The sequence below is a fragment of the Danio rerio genome, chromosome 8 (genome assembly GCF_052040795.2).
Source record: "Danio rerio strain M-AB ecotype USA chromosome 8, GRCz13ab, whole genome shotgun sequence".
In the NCBI taxonomy this organism is placed as follows: domain Eukaryota; kingdom Metazoa; phylum Chordata; class Actinopteri; order Cypriniformes; family Danionidae; genus Danio; species Danio rerio.
In genome coordinates, this window is record NC_141028.1 from 54,871,013 (window position 1) to 54,888,331 (window position 17,319).

Sequence of the window (17,319 nt, forward strand, 5' to 3'; positions counted from 1 at the left end):
TTATTGTCAATTCAGCCACATGTACAAGACATATAGAGAATCGAAATTGCGTTACTCTCAGACCCAAGGTGCTTAAAATTTATATATATATATATATATATATATATATATATATATATATATATATATATATATATATATATATATTTAAAAAAAAATATATATATATATACTATATATATATATATATATATATATATATATATAGTAGAGTTTTAAGAAAAAGAAAATTTACAGTATATACATTGTACATAAAATGTGGTCTAAAAAAATACATAGGTAATAAAATTGTAAACAATACAATGACATTAAGGGCATATAGCAAATGAGTGCAAAGTAAACCAGAGTTGTGCAGATAAAGAACAGTATAGTGCAAAAAGACTTGTATGGAGGGAGTGGGGAGTAAATGATGACAGATTTAACATTTTTAGGGTGAACTGTCCCTTTAAGCAGCTATTTTTATCTTCTGTGTCCCAAAAATGTCTTGATTCAGTTTTGTTTAATATTATTTTGTTTTGTACAAAATCAAGCAAATCCCATGGCTAGGTTGACTAGCATCATTTACAGTACCAGAGTAGATTTCCTTGTTTGTGATTATGTAATCTTTGTTGTTTCATATTTTTCTTATTATATATACACTCAAAAGTGATATTTGTTGTTTGTTCAAACTGCTTATTTAAAATGAGCTGAATTAACACAATTCTTGAGTATTTTGGGGACAGCTTAACTGTATTATGGTCAATATACTTTAAATTTAAGTGGATTCAACATAAAACAATTAAGTTGTCTCTAAAATAATTCAATAATTGTGTTGATTCATCTTATTTTAAAATATGTAGTTTGAAAAACAAGCAAACATATTTTTGAGTGTATATTTGTGGTTACAAAAGCAAAAGTTGAGAAACAATTGACTCACTAGTGGTTCCTTTATGAGTTTATTTACTCTGTTGTACGCAAAAGAATATTTTTTAAAAGAAAGCTGTAAATCTGTCCAAATGGAAGTCGATTGTTAACATTTTTCGAAATATCTTCTTTTGCGTTCAATAGAAGAAAGGTTTGAAACAAGTTTGGCATGAGTAAATGATGACAGAATAAAAAAAATTAGGTTGAACTGTCCCTTTAAGCAGCTATTTTGTGTTCCTTGATTCAGTTTTGTTTAATATTATTTGTGTCTTAATCTCATTTCTAGGTTGACTAGCATTATTTACAGTACCAGAGTAGATTGCTTGTTTGTGATTATGTAATCTTCGTTTTTCAGTTTTTTTATTATTATATATACACTCAAAACTGACATTTGTTGTTTGTTTCGAACTGCTTATTTAAAACGAGCTGAATCAACACAATTCCTAAGTATTTTGGGGACAATTTAATTGTTTTATTTTCAATCAATTTTAAATGTAAGTGGATTCAACATAAAACAATTAAGCTGTCCCTAAAATAGTCTCAAGAATTGTGTTGATTCAGCTCATTTTAAAATATGTAGACTGAAAAACAAGCAAAACATTTTTTGAGTGTATATTTGTGGGTATAAAAGCAAAATTTCATTCTAAAATGAAAATATACTCACAATTTACTCAAGTGGTTCCTCAAGTGGTTCCTTTATGAGTTTATTTACTCTGTTGGACGCAAAAGAAGATTTTTTTTTAAAAGAAAGCTGGAAAATCTGTCCAAATGGAAGTCAATGGTTAACATTTTTCATAATCTCTTCTTTTGTGTTCAATAGAAGAAAGGTTTAAACCAAGTATGGGATGAGTAAATGGTGACAGAATTTACATTTTTAGGGTGAACTGTCCCTTTAAGCAGCTATTTTTACCTCCTTTGTCACTAAAATGTCTTGATTCAGTTTTGTTTAATATTTTTTTGTCTTGTATAAAGTCAAGCAAATCACGTCTAGGTTGACTAGCATCATTTACAGTACCAGAGTAGATTGCTTGTTAGTGATTATGTAATCGCCTCCAGTTCCCAAAGTTACTTTCTGAACAAAAGATGGTTTTATTTGTGGAAGATTTTGATGACTGTACTGGTTGGAGGATGAGATAAGAAATGAGATGTGCAGCTTTTGTCCAAAAAACATGAGTTTTTAAAAAATGCTGCAGTATTATTCTGAACACATCACCTTAGGAGTATGAAAAACAGGAGCGTCAGCAAGCCAAGTGAAAATCTGTTTCGGTGACGTAAAAGAATTGGTTTATTCTGAGCTTTTCGGAGATAAGTTTCCTAGATAAGCAGGATTTGCAGTAAAAAAAAAAAAAAAGATAATAAATAAATAAATGAATAAATAAATAAATAAATAAATAAATAAATCGTAAGATGTAATTAAATATATAGTTGAAGGCTAAACTATTGGCTCTCCTGTGAACATTTTATTATATATATTATTTTCTTCTTGAGAAAGATTTTAGTTTTTTAGTTTTTTTAGATAGCAGATTTGTTTTATATATATATACACACTTTTTTTGCATTCCACTGTTGTCCAATGACTAGTCATCCTGACAGACTAAAAAAATTATTAGGAAGTACTGTTAAAAATGTGTTACTAAATCATTCATTCATTTTCTTTTGCGCCACTGCGTCGCCCCTACAAAAATCATCTCTTGGTTAAACATTCATTCATTCATTTTCCTTTGGCTTAGTCCCTGAATTATCAGGGGTCGCCACAGTGGAATAAACTGCCAAGTGTTCCAGCATATGTTTTAAACAGCAGATGCCCTTTCAGCTGCAATCCAGTACTGGGAATTCCTTTAAACAGCACTTGGTAAATATTTGTAAAAAGAATCAATTTCACACTAAGGCTAATAATTTTGCCTTCAAATGATGCAAACTATAACCAGAATTGCAAATATAATAATTGTAAGAATAATTCAAATTGAAACATAATACTGATGTTAAATATAAAGTAAATCAATGGTAATCATAAACATAATTACAGAAACAATCAGCAGCACAACAAACGTTGAAATCATAAACATTAATTGTAAGTGTAGGAATTGTAATTGGGATCGTTAACACAAAAGCAATTAACAATAGTTGCGAACGTCATTTTAATCTTAAATGCAGTCAAAATTGCAATAAAATTAAAAAATAATTGGAAATAATGAGCACAATAAAACTACAACTGTAAGTACACCTCTTCTGTTTAAAATAATCTTAAAGGGACAGTTCACAGAAAAAAAGTACATTTAAAAATGACTCAGGCTTCACTCATCACTCTTTTCTTCTGTTGGACACAAAATAAGTTATTCAGAAAAATGCTGGAAACCTGTAACCATTGACTTCCATAGTACTATGAAACTAAAGTCAATGGTTACAGGTTTCTAACATATTTTTCAAAATACCATTTTGTGTTTTGTTTTTCCTACTATGCTTCCTACTGTACTAAAAGAATCAGGCCCGTGCAGAGACTGTCCAAAGGGCATGTGCAGGATTTTTTTAATGGGGTTCGGGGGGGGAATGTTTTTGTTGTCGTCGCACGCGTACTGTAAAGCGTGTGGGGGGTGCGTACTCAAGAGCGGTGATAGTGTTTTGTGTTTCACGGTAGGCTACAGTACTTGTAACAATTGACTTTCGTAGTATTTGTTTTTCCTACCATGGAAGTGAATGGTTACAGGTTTCTATTGTTTTTTCTTTCTAAATATCATCATTTGTATTCCAAAAAAGAAAACTTCGGCTATAAATTTACTTAAATGGTGTGTGAATTTTTATTTTTGTGCAAACTGTCTCTTTAAGGACATTTACTAAATTAAAAAGTAACCGTTTAAAAAGAGTAATAATGTTTAGTGTTTTACGGTAGATTACAGTACCTGTAACCATTGTCTTCCATAGTGCTTTATTTGTTTTTCCTACTATGAAAGTCAATGGTTACAGGTTTTTAACATTCTAACTATTCCTTTAAGAACAGGTTAGATAATAAAAACAGTAAGCGTTTAAAAAGTGATACTGTTTAGTGTTTTACGGTAGCCTACAGTACCTGTAACCGTTGTCTTCCATAGTGCTTTATTTGTTTTCCTTCTATGAAAGTCAATGGTTAGAGGTTTCTAACATTCTAACTATCTCTTGAAGAGCAAGCTAGATAATGAAAACAGTAACCGTTTAAAAAGTGGTACTGTTTCGTGTTTTACGGTATTCTACAGTACCTGTAACCATTGTCTTCCAAAGTGCTTTATTTGTTTTTCCTACTATGAAAGTCAATGGTTACAGGTTTCTAACATTCTAACTATCCGTTTAAGAACAGGTTAGATAATGAAAACAGTAAGCGTTTAAAAAGTGATACTGTTTAGTGTTTTACGGTAATCTAAAGTAACTGTAACCCTTGTCTTTTATAGTACCTTATTTGTTTTCCTACTGTAAAAGTCAATGGTTACAGGTTTCTAACATTCTAACTATCCCTTTAAGAACAAGCTAGATAATAAAAACAGTAAGCGTTCAAAAAGAGCAAGACTGTGTAGTGTTTTATGGTAGCCTACAGTACCGTTAACCATTTTCTTTTATAGTACTAGTAACTTTCCCTTTAAGGACAGGCTAGACAATGAAAACAGTAACCATTTAAAAAGAATGTTACTGTTTCGTGTTTCACGGTGGTACCTGTGATGCTCAAATTGGCTACACGATGACCCGTAGCTCACAGAATACGAAATAATCATGGCATTCAACGAAAACCGATCCAAAATGGAAGCGCTCCGACATCCGGAAGTTTGGAGCACTCTTCATCTTGTCAGCACATACCCAAGGCTTCATATCCTACTGTCACGGTCCCTCAAGATTCCTTAGCGTGTACCTGTGGCCCTTGCCAACTTCCTGTCAGCTGCATCTGCACACTGTGGTTGTGGCGTGACTCCAGTCGAAAAAAAAAAATAAGGAAGCTGCTTATGGTCGGTTTCTCCGATTATGCTTCCATCACTGACAGCTTTTCAAACAGTCTCCGCTGCTGGCTGTGTGTTCCCACTGGGGTTCTCTAAAGAATAAAACGTTAACATCTAAAAACTTGTCGTTTTGCTGTACAAAGACCTAATACAGCATAGTGGTGGTACATGTGGCATTCTTGTAGTTTCAACCTTTCATGTTTTTATTTGAAATCCTTTGTCAGCTTTTTTTTTTCATCTGAAATAATTGGTCACATGGGGTTATCAGGGTGTTTTACATTGGAGATTATATTGAACACCAGAGTCATTTAAAGGTACAGTTCACTCGAATATGAAAGCTCTGTCATCATTCGCTCTTCCTTTATTTGTTCCAAACCTGTTTGACTTTCTTTCTTCTGTTGAACACAAAAGAAGATATTTCGAAAAATGCTGAAAATCAGTAAACGTTGACATCCATAGTAGGGACAAAAGACAAAACACCATGAAAGTCAATGGTTACCGATTTTCTTCTTTTGTAACAACAACGCATAAACGTTTCGAACCACTTGAGGGTGAGTAAACTAACAGAAACTTAAGGTATGGAACCACTTAAGGCTGATTAAATGGTAGGTACAGTTTCATTTTTGGGTGAACTATCCCTTTAAGGCCAGTTAGCTAGATACCAGTAACCATTTGAAATCAGTGATACTGTCACAATCACCAGTGATCTAGACACCATAGATCGCTGGAAAACATTCACATTCTAATGAATTACAAATCTGCCGGTTTACGGACTACAGATCAAGTCATGCAACACACACACACCCACCTGCTCCAAGTCACCATTGATTAGACACTGACAGCTGAAGCTGCTTTTGGACTGATTACACTGACTATATATACACCTCTCAAACACACACGTTGCTGAGTCTTGTTATCTGTTTAGTGACATTACAACGCGTTACCTTCGTCTTGCTTTGCTATGTTTTTGACCCTCGCCTTGTTATTTTGACTACGACTCTGGATTGCCCTTATACATCTGTTTGCTCCTGTGTTGATCATTGGTTGCCTGCATTTGGATCCTCACCTCTGTTGTCAGTGTCACATCATCGTTACAGATACTGTCTAGCGTTTCACAGTAACCTAAATGAGCTGCTCAAATAAGCTACACTATGAACCATAGCTCACAGGATACAAAATCATTATTGCATTTGACAAAAACCAATCCAAAATAAAAGTGCTAAAGAATAAATCTTTAACATCTAAACTTTTTTGTTTGCTGGTACAAAAAGGTACAGTTCACTCGAATATGAAAGCTCTGTCATCATTCGCTCTTCCTTTATTTGTTCCAAACCTGTTTGACTTTCTTTCTTCTGTTGAACACAAAAGAAGATATTTCGAAGAATGCTGAAAATCAGTAAACGTTGACATCCATAGTAGGGACAAAAGACAAAACACCATGAAAGTCAATGGTTACCCATTTTCTTCTTTTGTGACAACAACGCATAAACATATCGAACCACTTGAGGGTGAGTAAATTAACAGAAACTTAAGGTATGGAACCACTTAAGGCTGAATAAATGGTAGGTACATTTTCATTTTTGGGTGAACTATCCCTTTAAGGCCAGTTAGCTAGATACCAGTAACCATTTGAAATCAGTGATACTGTCACAATCACCAGTGATCTAGACACCATAGATCGCTGGAAAACATTCACATTCTAATGAATTACAAATCTGCCGGTTTACGGACTACAGATCAAGTCATGCAACACACACACACCCACCTGCTCCAAGTCACCATTGATTAGACACTGACAGCTGAAGCTGCTTTTGGACTGCTTACACTGACTATATATACACCTCTCAAACACACACGTTGCTGAGTCTTGTTATCGGTTTAGTGACATTACAACAATTTACCTTCGTCTTACTTTGCTGTGTTTTTGACCCTCGCCTTGTTATTTTCAATACGACTCTGGATTGCCTTTATACATCTGTTTGCTCCTGTGTTGATCATTGCTTGCCTGCATTTGGATCCTCACCTCTGTTGTCAGTGTCACATCATCGTTACAGATACTGTCTAGCGTTTCACAGTAACCTAAATGAGCTGCTCAAATAAGCTACACTATGAACAGTAGCTCACAGAATACGAAATCATTATTGCATTTGACAAAAACCAATCCAAAATAAAAGTGCTAAAGAATAAATCTTTAACATCTAAACTTTTTTGTTTGCTGGTACAAAAAGGTACAGTTCACTCGAATATGAAAGCTCTGTCATCATTCGCTCTTCCTTTATTTGTTCCAAACCTGTTTGACTTTCTTTCTTCTGTTGAACACAAAAGAAGATATTTCGAAGAATGCTGAAAATCAGTAAACGTTGACATCCATAGTAGGGACAAAAGACAAAACACCATGAAAGTCAATGGTTACCCATTTTCTTCTTTTGTGACAACAACGCATAAACATTTCGAACCACTTGAGGGTGAGTAAATTAACAGAAACTTAAGGTATGGAACCACTTAAGGCTGAATAAATGGTAGGTACATTTTTATTTTTGGGTGAACTATCCCTTTAAGGCAAGTTAGCTAGATAACAGTAACCATTTGAAATCAGTGATACTGTCACAATCACCAGTGATCTAGACACCATAGATCGCTGGAAAACATTCACATTCTAATGAATTACAAATCTGCCGGTTTACGGACTACAGATCAAGTCATGCAACACACACACACACCCACCTGCTCCAAGTCACCATTGATTAGACACTGACAGCTGAAGCTGCTTTTGGACTGATTACACTGACTATATATACACCTCTCAAACACACACGTTGCTGAGTCTTGTTATCTGTTTAGTGACATTACAACGCGTTACCTTCGTCTTGCTTTGCTGTGTTTTTGACCCTCGCCTTGTTATTTTGAATACGACTCTGGATTGCCCTTATACATCTGTTTGCTCCTGTGTTGATCATTGGTTGCCTGCATTTGGATCCTCACCTCTGTTTTCAGTGTCACATCATCGTTACAGATACTGTCTAGTGTTTTACAGTAACCTAAATGAGCTGCTCAAATAAGCTACACTATGAACCGTAGCTCACAGGATACGAAATCATTATTGCATTTAACAAAAAACAATCCAAAATAAAAGTGCTAAAGAATAAATCTTTAACATCTAAACATATGCTAATATGACAGCACAGTGGCGGTACATGTGGCATTCTTGTACTTTCAAGCTTTCATGTGTTCATTTGAAATCCTTTGTCAGATTTCATTCATCTGAAATAATTGGTCACATGGGGTTTTCAGGGTGTTTTACATTGGAGATTATGTTGAACACCCGAGTCATTTAAAGGTACAGTTCACTCGAAAATGAAAGCTCTGTCATCATTTGCACTCCCTTTATTTGCTCGAAACCTGTTTGACTTTCTTTCATCTGTTGAACACAAATATGGATATTTTGAAGAATACTGAAAACCGGTAACCATTGACTTTCATCGTATTTTTTATATGGAAGTCAATGGGAACAGGTTTCCAGCATTCTTCAAAATATCTTCTTTTGTTTGGTTTAAAAAAGTCTTTCTCTGGGTTCAAGTCTTTCTCTCCAAGAAGAAAGCCCAGGGTTTTTCCTGGCCTGAGGTTTCTGGTTCACTGGGTTTCTCTGTGTCTGGGCGGTGGCCTTAGGCACAAACATTTATAAGGACGGTTTGTGCACCCTCCAGGGCCAAGTTGACCAAAAGTTAAACTTCCCTGAGACATGTTTTATAGTCCTTTGTTCAGAAGTGTAGTGATTTGCATAGGTATTTTAGCTGAGGCAGATATGTTTACGTTTCTTAAAATGTTAATATGTTGCACACGTATTAAGAAGAAATGTAAACCATTGTCCAGTACACCGAATTAGCTTTGCAGGGACATCAAACATGAACTATCTATGAGCTTGTTTAGCTGCAATAGAGTTAAACGTTGACTGCAGAAGTATTAAAACCATAATATTAATACAGGAGCAAGATAAATGTTGCGAAACACTTGATTACACATAAAGAGAGGATACAAGTTTACATTTAAACATCAGTCTTAAGCCCGGAGCTCATAGAAGTTTTCTCTGTGTCCAGTTCTGACCATATTCCTTTGTGTCGTAAAACCTTGACTGAGACTGGGTTACAACTTACCATCCAGTTTTTTCTAGGGGAGAAGTTGGTGCTGGGTTTGCTTGGATTTGTTGAATAAAAGCAAAATAAGTATGTGTGTGATCGGCCATATTCTGCGGTTCATTCCACTGTGGTGACCCCGTATTAATAAAAGGACTAAGCCGACAAAAAAAACGAATGAATGAAATGGATCGGCCATATTCGTTACACCTGATACTAGTTTTTTACAAATATGAGCAGTATTGTGAGGATGTTAATGCAAAAAGAATCTTGCTGGCCAGCTGAACTTGTAGATGGTATTACAATAGCAATCATTTCTATAGAGAAACTGTTCATATGGAAAATGCTATGTTTGATCCATAAACTATGGAGACAGCACCTTTTTTTCCAACAATTATTTGGCCACGGGCGCTGTATTTGACTGTGAAGTTCAATAGCAAACTGCGACGCCTTAACTTTCATCTAAACATCTCTCAGGGGGACCAGTCTCAGCTTTAGTGTTCCTACAGTTCGCCCACAGACCGCCTGATGCCTATTGCACTCATAAATGGCAATAGCTGTCTCTGTGTAGCAATAACCCCGAATTATTTATACATCTGAGTAATTTCTAGAGTCAAAGTTGGCACGTTTTTATCAGCTTAAGATTGCTTGCTCTAAGAGAATTTAAGTAGCTTTGTTTGAGTGTCATTGCAAGCAAGCAGGCAATCTTTGAAATACACCTCAATGTACAAAGCAACAAAATGTCCTTGCTCTGTTAAAACCTGTTAGCCAGCACTCAATTTTGGGGATTTACACCTACCTAACTTTAAATAGTAACAGTTCCTGACTCCAGTAAGCAACAAACAAAAATTATGTATCATTGGAAAGAAAACACTTTGAGCTTTACTGTGGTAAAAGGAGAAGTTGCATGTTAAAACAATATAAAAGTTATACATTGTGAAGTCATGAAGAAAAAAATGTGGTGTGTTCAATATTTGTTTTTCATATACAAACACAGGAAAACATTAATGTGATGTCCTAGAAAAGATATGACTTGAAAGCCAAGTATTTCATGAGTTTATATTTTAAACTTGATGACGATAGCATGCAAAATGATATTTCTGTAAAAAGTTTTCTGAGGCTATGTCGATGTCAAAATTGCAATAAAATTAAAAAAGTCACTAAAAAATAATGAACGCAATGAAACTACAACTGTAAGTACGCCTCTTCTGTTTAAAATAACCTTAAAGAGACAGTTCACTAATAAAAATCCCTTTAAACATGACTCAGGCTTCACTCATCACTCTTTTCTTCTGTTGGACACAAAATAAGTTATTCAGAAAAATGCTGGAAACCTGTAACCATTGACTTCCATAGTACTATGAAACTAAAGTCAATGGTTACAGGTTTCTAGCATATTTTTCAAAATACCATTTTGTGTTTAGTTTTTCCTACTATGCTTCCTACTAAAAGAGTGATAGTGTTTAGTGTTTCACGGTAGGCTACAGTACCTGTAACCATTGACTTTCATAGTATTTGTTTTTCCTACCATGGAAGTGAATGGTTACAGATTTCGTTTTTTTTCTTTCTTAATATCATCATTTGTATTCCAAAAAAGAAAACCTAGGCTATAAATTTACTTAAATGGTGGGTGAATTCTCATTTTTGTGCGAACTATCTCTTTAAGGACAGTTAACTAACTGAAAAAGTAACCGTTTGAAAAGAGTAATAATGTTTAGTGTTTTACGGTAGATTACAGTACCTGTAACCATTGTCTTCCATAGTGCTTTATTTCTTTTTCCTACTATGAAAGTCAATGGTTACAGGTTTCTAACATTCTAGCTATTCCTTTAAAAACAGGTTAGATAATGAAAACAGTAAGCGTTTAAAAAGTGATACTGTTTAGTGTTTTGCGGTAGACTACAGTAGCTGTAACCATTGTCTTCAATATTTGTTTTTCCTTAAATGAAAGTCAATGGTTACAGGTTTCTAACATTCTAACTATTCCTTTAAGAACAGGTTAGAAAATGAAAACAGTAAGCGTTTAAAAAGTGATACTGTTTAGTGTTTTACGGTAGCCTACAGTACCTGTAACCATTGTCTTTTATAGTACTTTATTTGTTTTTCCTTCTATGAAAGTCAATGGTTACAGGTTATTAACATTCTAACTATTCCTTAAGAACAAGCTACTGTAGATAATGAAAACAGTAACCGTTTGAAAAAAGTAATACTGTTTAGTAAAAAGTTTTCTGAGGCTATGTTGATGTCCTTCTCTCCCTCACCGTCAGAGGCACTTTCTCAAAAATTTGCTTCCCAAAGCTAAAACATTTACAGTTGCTGAATGATTTGGTCTACATTCACAGTTTATGTCTCATGGGAAAGAAGACACTCTGGGCTTTATTATCCTTCATCTAGTGTTTATAATGCTTTAAATTAAAATATGTTATGGATGCTTAAGTAATGTTAAAAAAAGAAATAGTACCGCACTAAACATTTTATTATTTCATAAACAAATATGTGAAATCATTCCTGGATCAACACAGAAAAGTAATAGGTCTAAAGCCACACACCACCTGAGTGTATGTTTTGAATTTGATGCCAATATCATGCAAAAGGAAATTTCTGGAATTATTTTTCTCAGAAAATGTCTTGGGTTTTTTCCCTCTCATTGTTTGTGGAGAAGCAGTCTGATGACCACACGCTCTGAAGGTTTTCCCACTCCCACTAATTTTTTAATTGTGAAATAATAAGAAATAATAATTTCTTTGAGCACAAGTAGCACATTGTATGAAACTCGTCTAGTTGCATGCAACAAAAAAGTCTTATACGAGTTGTTGTTCTGCTCTCAGTCACTGGCAGAAAGTGTTTGCTCCTTGCTGCTTCTTGTAATCCACTCCAGCGTAGAGATTCAGCTACATGACAAAAAAACAGAATTAGGATTCTATTGTAAACAATTGTGTTTCCCCCCTTGAGTAGCAAACACGATTTACTGTGATGCCCATTTATTCATTCATTCATTTTCTTGTCAGCTTAGTCCTTTTATTAATCCGGGGTTGCCACAGTGGAATGAACCGCCAACTTATCCAGCAAGTTTTTACGCAGCGGATGCCCTTCCAGCCGCAACCCATCTCTGGGAAACATTCACAAACACATTCACACACACACTCATACACTACGGACAATTTAGCCTACCCAATTCACCTGTACCGCATGTCTTTGGACTGTGGGGGAAACCGGAGCACCCGGAGGAAACCCACGCGAATGCAGGGAGAACATGCAAACTCCACACAGAAACGCCAACTGAGCAGAGGTTCGAACCAGCGACCCAGCGACCTTCTTGCTGTGAGGCGACAGCACTACCTACTGCGCCACTGCCTTGCCGATGCCCATACATATGCTAATTTATACACATAGCTTAAACATCATTTGGGAAACATTTAAAAAAGAAAAAAAAATCAAAGGAAGGCTAATAATTCTGCCTTCAACTTTATAGAGTTGTGTCATAAATACAGGATACATCTCAAAATGGCTATGCAGTTTGAACCCACCCACAAAATGTGGAGCTATTTGGTGGGAATTAAAATGAATTGTACAAATGGAGTCTTATAAAATATGAGGGGGTTTAAACTAGACTGGAGCAGCTAGGCCACCGAGCGACTCTCACATGGCACTCTTCTTCCAGTTGTTTGTGTGTCTGCCTGCTTTTGAGGACCTCACGCTAGTATTTCATTAGCCTGTCTCTGAGAGAAATTCCTCAGCGGAGAGAGTGTCAGGCGCTGGCATTTGAACGCCACTTCAGGCATTGTATAGGCTGAAAATACCCAGCTGAAAAAGATGTTAAAGGTGAGAGAGAATCGCTTAACCAAAAACATTGCTCAACTTTTCAGAACTCCGGCACTTTCTTCAATAGCTCTGTGCGGCTTTGCCTTGATTACTTCATGCTGAACCGCCTCTTCTGTAAAGCTTTGAGGAAATCGAGCTCTCTTCAGTCGCTCCTGCCTAAAATGACGTCTCTCCCTGCGAGTGAAGAACAAGAAGAAGAAGGGTTGTTTTGTACCTGAGAAGTGCTGTCATTAAATTTGACAGTGGAGAACAGAGGACTTCCATTCCTTTTTAAGGCTTTACTTCTGAATTCTAGTTCATTCCTGCGCTGGTGTTATCGTGAATCTACTTATTGCAGTAATTATTCCTAAAATGCTGGATTCTAATCATTTATTCTATACACTTTCAGAAATAAAAGGTATGCTAGCTGTCTCTGGGGTGGTACCTTTTCAAAACGTACATGTTTGAAATTAAAGGGTGCATATTGGTACCTCAAAAGTATATATTAGTACCTAAAACTAAGAGAGCCCTAAGCTCAAATGATCCTCGAGCCCTGGGCTTCCCTCTTTTTTTAGAGGAAGAGGGGAGATTGAGCTCAGGTAGATCTCGAGAACTCCCCTGCTTATTTGTGGCTAATGACGAATTTCTTTATGAGGGAAAAATTGCTGGCTAAGAACTTGACTATGGTGGCTATTTGGTTTACCTACTTATGACGCATGTCCTTGGATGGTAACATGCGAGCTTTGCTGATACAAGAGGTCAAAGGAGAATGGCCAGACTGGTTCCAGCTGATAGTAAGGCAACATTAACTCAAATAACCACTCCTGGGAGATATTTTCTTGGCACACTTTGGGCCTATTAGTACCAATTGAGCATCGTAGCCACAGCCTACCTGAGTATTGTTCCTGAGCATGTCCATCCCTTTATGACCACAGTGTACCCGTCATCTGATGGTTGCTTCCTGCAGGATAAAGTGCCATGTCATAAAGCGGGAATCATCTCAGACTGGTTTCTTGAACATGACAATGAGTTCACTGTACTCAAATGGCCTCCACAGTCACCAGATCTCAATCCAATAGAGCATCTTTGGGGTGTGACAGAAGATTCACATCATAGATATGCAGCTAACAAATCTGCAGCAACTGCGTGATGCTATCATGTCAATATGGAGCAAAAATCTCTGTAGAATATTTCCAGTACCTTATTGAATCTATGCCACAAAGCATTAAGGCAGTTCTAAAGGCAAAAATAGGTCCAACCCACCACTAATAAAGTGTACCTAATAAAGTGGCCGGTGAGTGCATTATACTTTTTCATATCATTATTTTGGTGGTCAATGAGTGGATGTCAAAACGAGCTGGACTGTGAATGTCCTTGCAAAGAAAAAACAGTATTTTGCAGGAGATTTAGATTGGTTTAAGGAGGCATATGCTAAAAATCTGGCTCATATTGAATACTAAAACCCTTTGTGCTTTGCTCATATGGTGAGATACGATTAGTGTTTTTTTTTCTGTCTAAAATATGGCTGAAAAAACAGTTCTTGCCGAGACAAAGCCAGCAGTATGTGGGAGGTGTGCTTTTTTGCTGAAGACAGTGAAACGTGCTGGTGTGTTTGTACATAGCTTTTACTTTGTGTTCGTACTGTGAGCTGTACTCATGGGTAGACATGTGCAGTGCAACATCACATTCTGGTTTACTGTGTCAAGTCAAACGCACTCTCTCGAAAATACCAGAAATCTGAAGTCTGTGCTTTTGGTATTGTGCCTTGAGATGCCTGGTTCTGTACATACACTGTAACATTCCCTTTGAAAAGGCTGAGCCAATGTGTGTGTGATGGTTTTCAGAGCTGTTTTTTTCTTTTGTTCACTAAAAGACCCTGAAATAATTGTGTCAGACAGAACAATGAAGTTATTTTGTGAATAATACATTTATGTTTATTTATTCAAAATACCATTCATAGATTATGAATTCAATCCTTGAGCTGCTAAATAAGATGTGGCACATACTGAGTCATGGGAATTAACCTGTGTCTCTAGGGGACAGTGTGTGTGTGCTTATTTATTTATTTACATCTTAGATCTCTGATAAATGAGCACGCCGAAATGGGGTCAAGGTTTGTCGGCTTACCTTCAGATAGTCCTGCAAATAACAAATGCATTGCCATACTTTTTCGATATCAGATGTTTTTATATTCCATTTGTGGGCACATTATTGTAGGCAGACCTTTGTAGTACATTACTGAGCCAGTTTCTTTTGTAGGGCTCTTTGAAGTGTAAATTAGAGATAGATATTTTCACTGTAACCCTTCAACTGTACAAAACAGGCTTTGAATGATCATTTCTGGAATAGGATGGACAGTACAGATCACAGCCACTAGTGTCAGTTGCAGGTTAGGTCAGGGTGGTAATTATTTCCAACTTAACAACTAGCTGGCCGCTGTATCACTCATTTTCTCAAACCTTACTCCCACCTGGGTCACGGCACCAAATGCAATACCTATGTTTTTTCTTTTTGCCACACTATAAGCAGGATTCAAACCACAATGTCCAGAATGACAGAGGCAAGGGCACCTCAGATCACAGCCACTAGTGTCAGTTGCAGGTTAGGACAAGGTGGTAATGAATATTTCCAACTTTACAACTAGCTGGCCTCTGTATCACTCATTTTTTCAAACCTTACTACCATCTGGGTCACGGCACCAATGTAATACCTACGTTTTCTTTATTTTTTGCCACACTATAAGTAGGATTCAAACCATCATGACCAGAATGACAGGGGCAAGGGCACCTTAGAACACAGCCACTAGTGTCAGTTGCATGTTAGGTCAGGGCGGTAATGATTATTTCCAAATATCCAACTAGCTGGCCTCTGTATCACTCAATTTTCCAAGCCTTACTACCATCTGGGTCACGGCACCAAATGCAATACCTATGTTTTTTCTTTTTGCCACACTATAAGCAGGATTCACACCACAATGTCCAGAATAACAGAGGCAAGGGCACCTCAGATCACAGCCACTAGTGTCAGTTGCAGGTTAGGACAGGGTGGTAATGAATATTTCCAACTTTACAACTAGCTGGCCTCTGTATCACTCATTTTTTCAAACCTTACTACCATCTGGGTCACGGCACCAATGTAATACCTACGTTTTCTTTATTTTTTGCCACACTATAAGTAGGATTCAAACCATCATGACCAGAATGACAGGGGCAAGGGCACCTTAGAACACAGCCACTAGTGTCAGTTGCATGTTAGGTCAGGGCGGTAAGGATTATTTCCAAATATCCAACTAGCTGGCCTCTTTATCACTCAATTTTCCAAGCCTTACTACCATCTGGGTCACGGCACCAAATGCAATACCTATGTTTTTTCTTTTTGCCACACTATAAGTAGGATTCAAACCACCATGTCCAGAATGACAGAGGCAAGGGCACCTCAGATCACAGCCACTAGTGTCAGTTGCAGGTTAGGACAGGGTGGTGATGAATATTTCCAACTTTACGACTAGCTGGCCTCTGTATCACTCATTTTTTCAAACCTTACTACCATCTGGGTCACGGCACCAATGTAATACCTACGTTTTCTTTATTTTTTGCCACACTATAAGTAGGATTCAAACCATCATGACCAGAATGACAGGGGCAAGGGCACCTTAGAACACAGCCACTAGTGTCAGTTGCATGTTAGGTCAGGGCGGTAATGATTATTTCCAAATATCCAACTAGCTGGCCTCTTTATCACTCAATTTTCCAAGCCTTACTACCATCTGGGTCACGGCACCAAATGCAATACCTATGTTTTTTTGCTTGCCACACTATAAGCAGGATTTAAACCACCATGTCCAGAATGACAGGGGCAAGGGCACTTCAGATCACAGCCACTAGTGTCAGTTGCAGGTTAGGTCAGGGCGGTAATAATTATTTCCAACTTTACAACTAGCTGGCCGCTGTATCACTCATTTCCTAAACCTTACTTCCATCTGGGTCACGGCACAAATGTAATACCTACATTTGTTCTGTTTCCCATGCTATAAGCAGGATTCAAACCACCATGTCCAGGATGATAGGGGCAAGGGCACCTCAGAACACACCCTCTAGTGTGCACTAAAGGGTCAGGGCAGTAAGCAATGTAATCTAATGTAATGTGTGTATTTATGTAGCGCGTTTATCATGTATGGCCATACACCCAAAGTGCTTTACAATCATGAGGGAGATCCACACCACCACCAGTGTGCAGCATTTACTTGGATGATGCAATGGCAGCCACAGGACCACTGCGCCAGTGCGCTCACCACACACCAGCTATTGGTGGAGTGGAGAGACAGTAATAGAGCCAATTAGGTGGACGGGGATGAAAAGGACAAGGGCCAGTGGAGGGAATTTGGCCAGGACAAGGGCTAGTGGAAGGAATTTGGACAGGACACTGGGGTTAGACCCCTTCTCTTTACGAGAAGTGCCATGGGATTTTTCATGACCACAGAGAGTCAAGACCTCGGTTTAGCGACTCAACCGAAAGAAGGTGCTTACTGA

At 37.0% G+C, this 17,319-nt stretch overlaps 1 protein-coding gene and 1 long non-coding RNA gene across 19 annotated transcripts in view; both read left to right on the plus strand.

Moving 5' to 3' along the window:
- Positions 1–17,319, plus strand: part of plch2a (phospholipase C, eta 2a) — a 297,015-nt gene that overhangs the window by 162,200 nt on the left and 117,496 nt on the right. The gene's annotated exons all lie outside the window — the stretch shown is intronic.
- On the plus strand, positions 2,452–4,839 carry LOC147842868 (uncharacterized). The gene is made up of 5 exons (XR_015498571.1): positions 2,452–3,796; positions 3,865–3,953; positions 4,029–4,119; positions 4,198–4,296; positions 4,364–4,839. It is a non-coding gene; the product is annotated as an uncharacterized LOC147842868 (long non-coding RNA).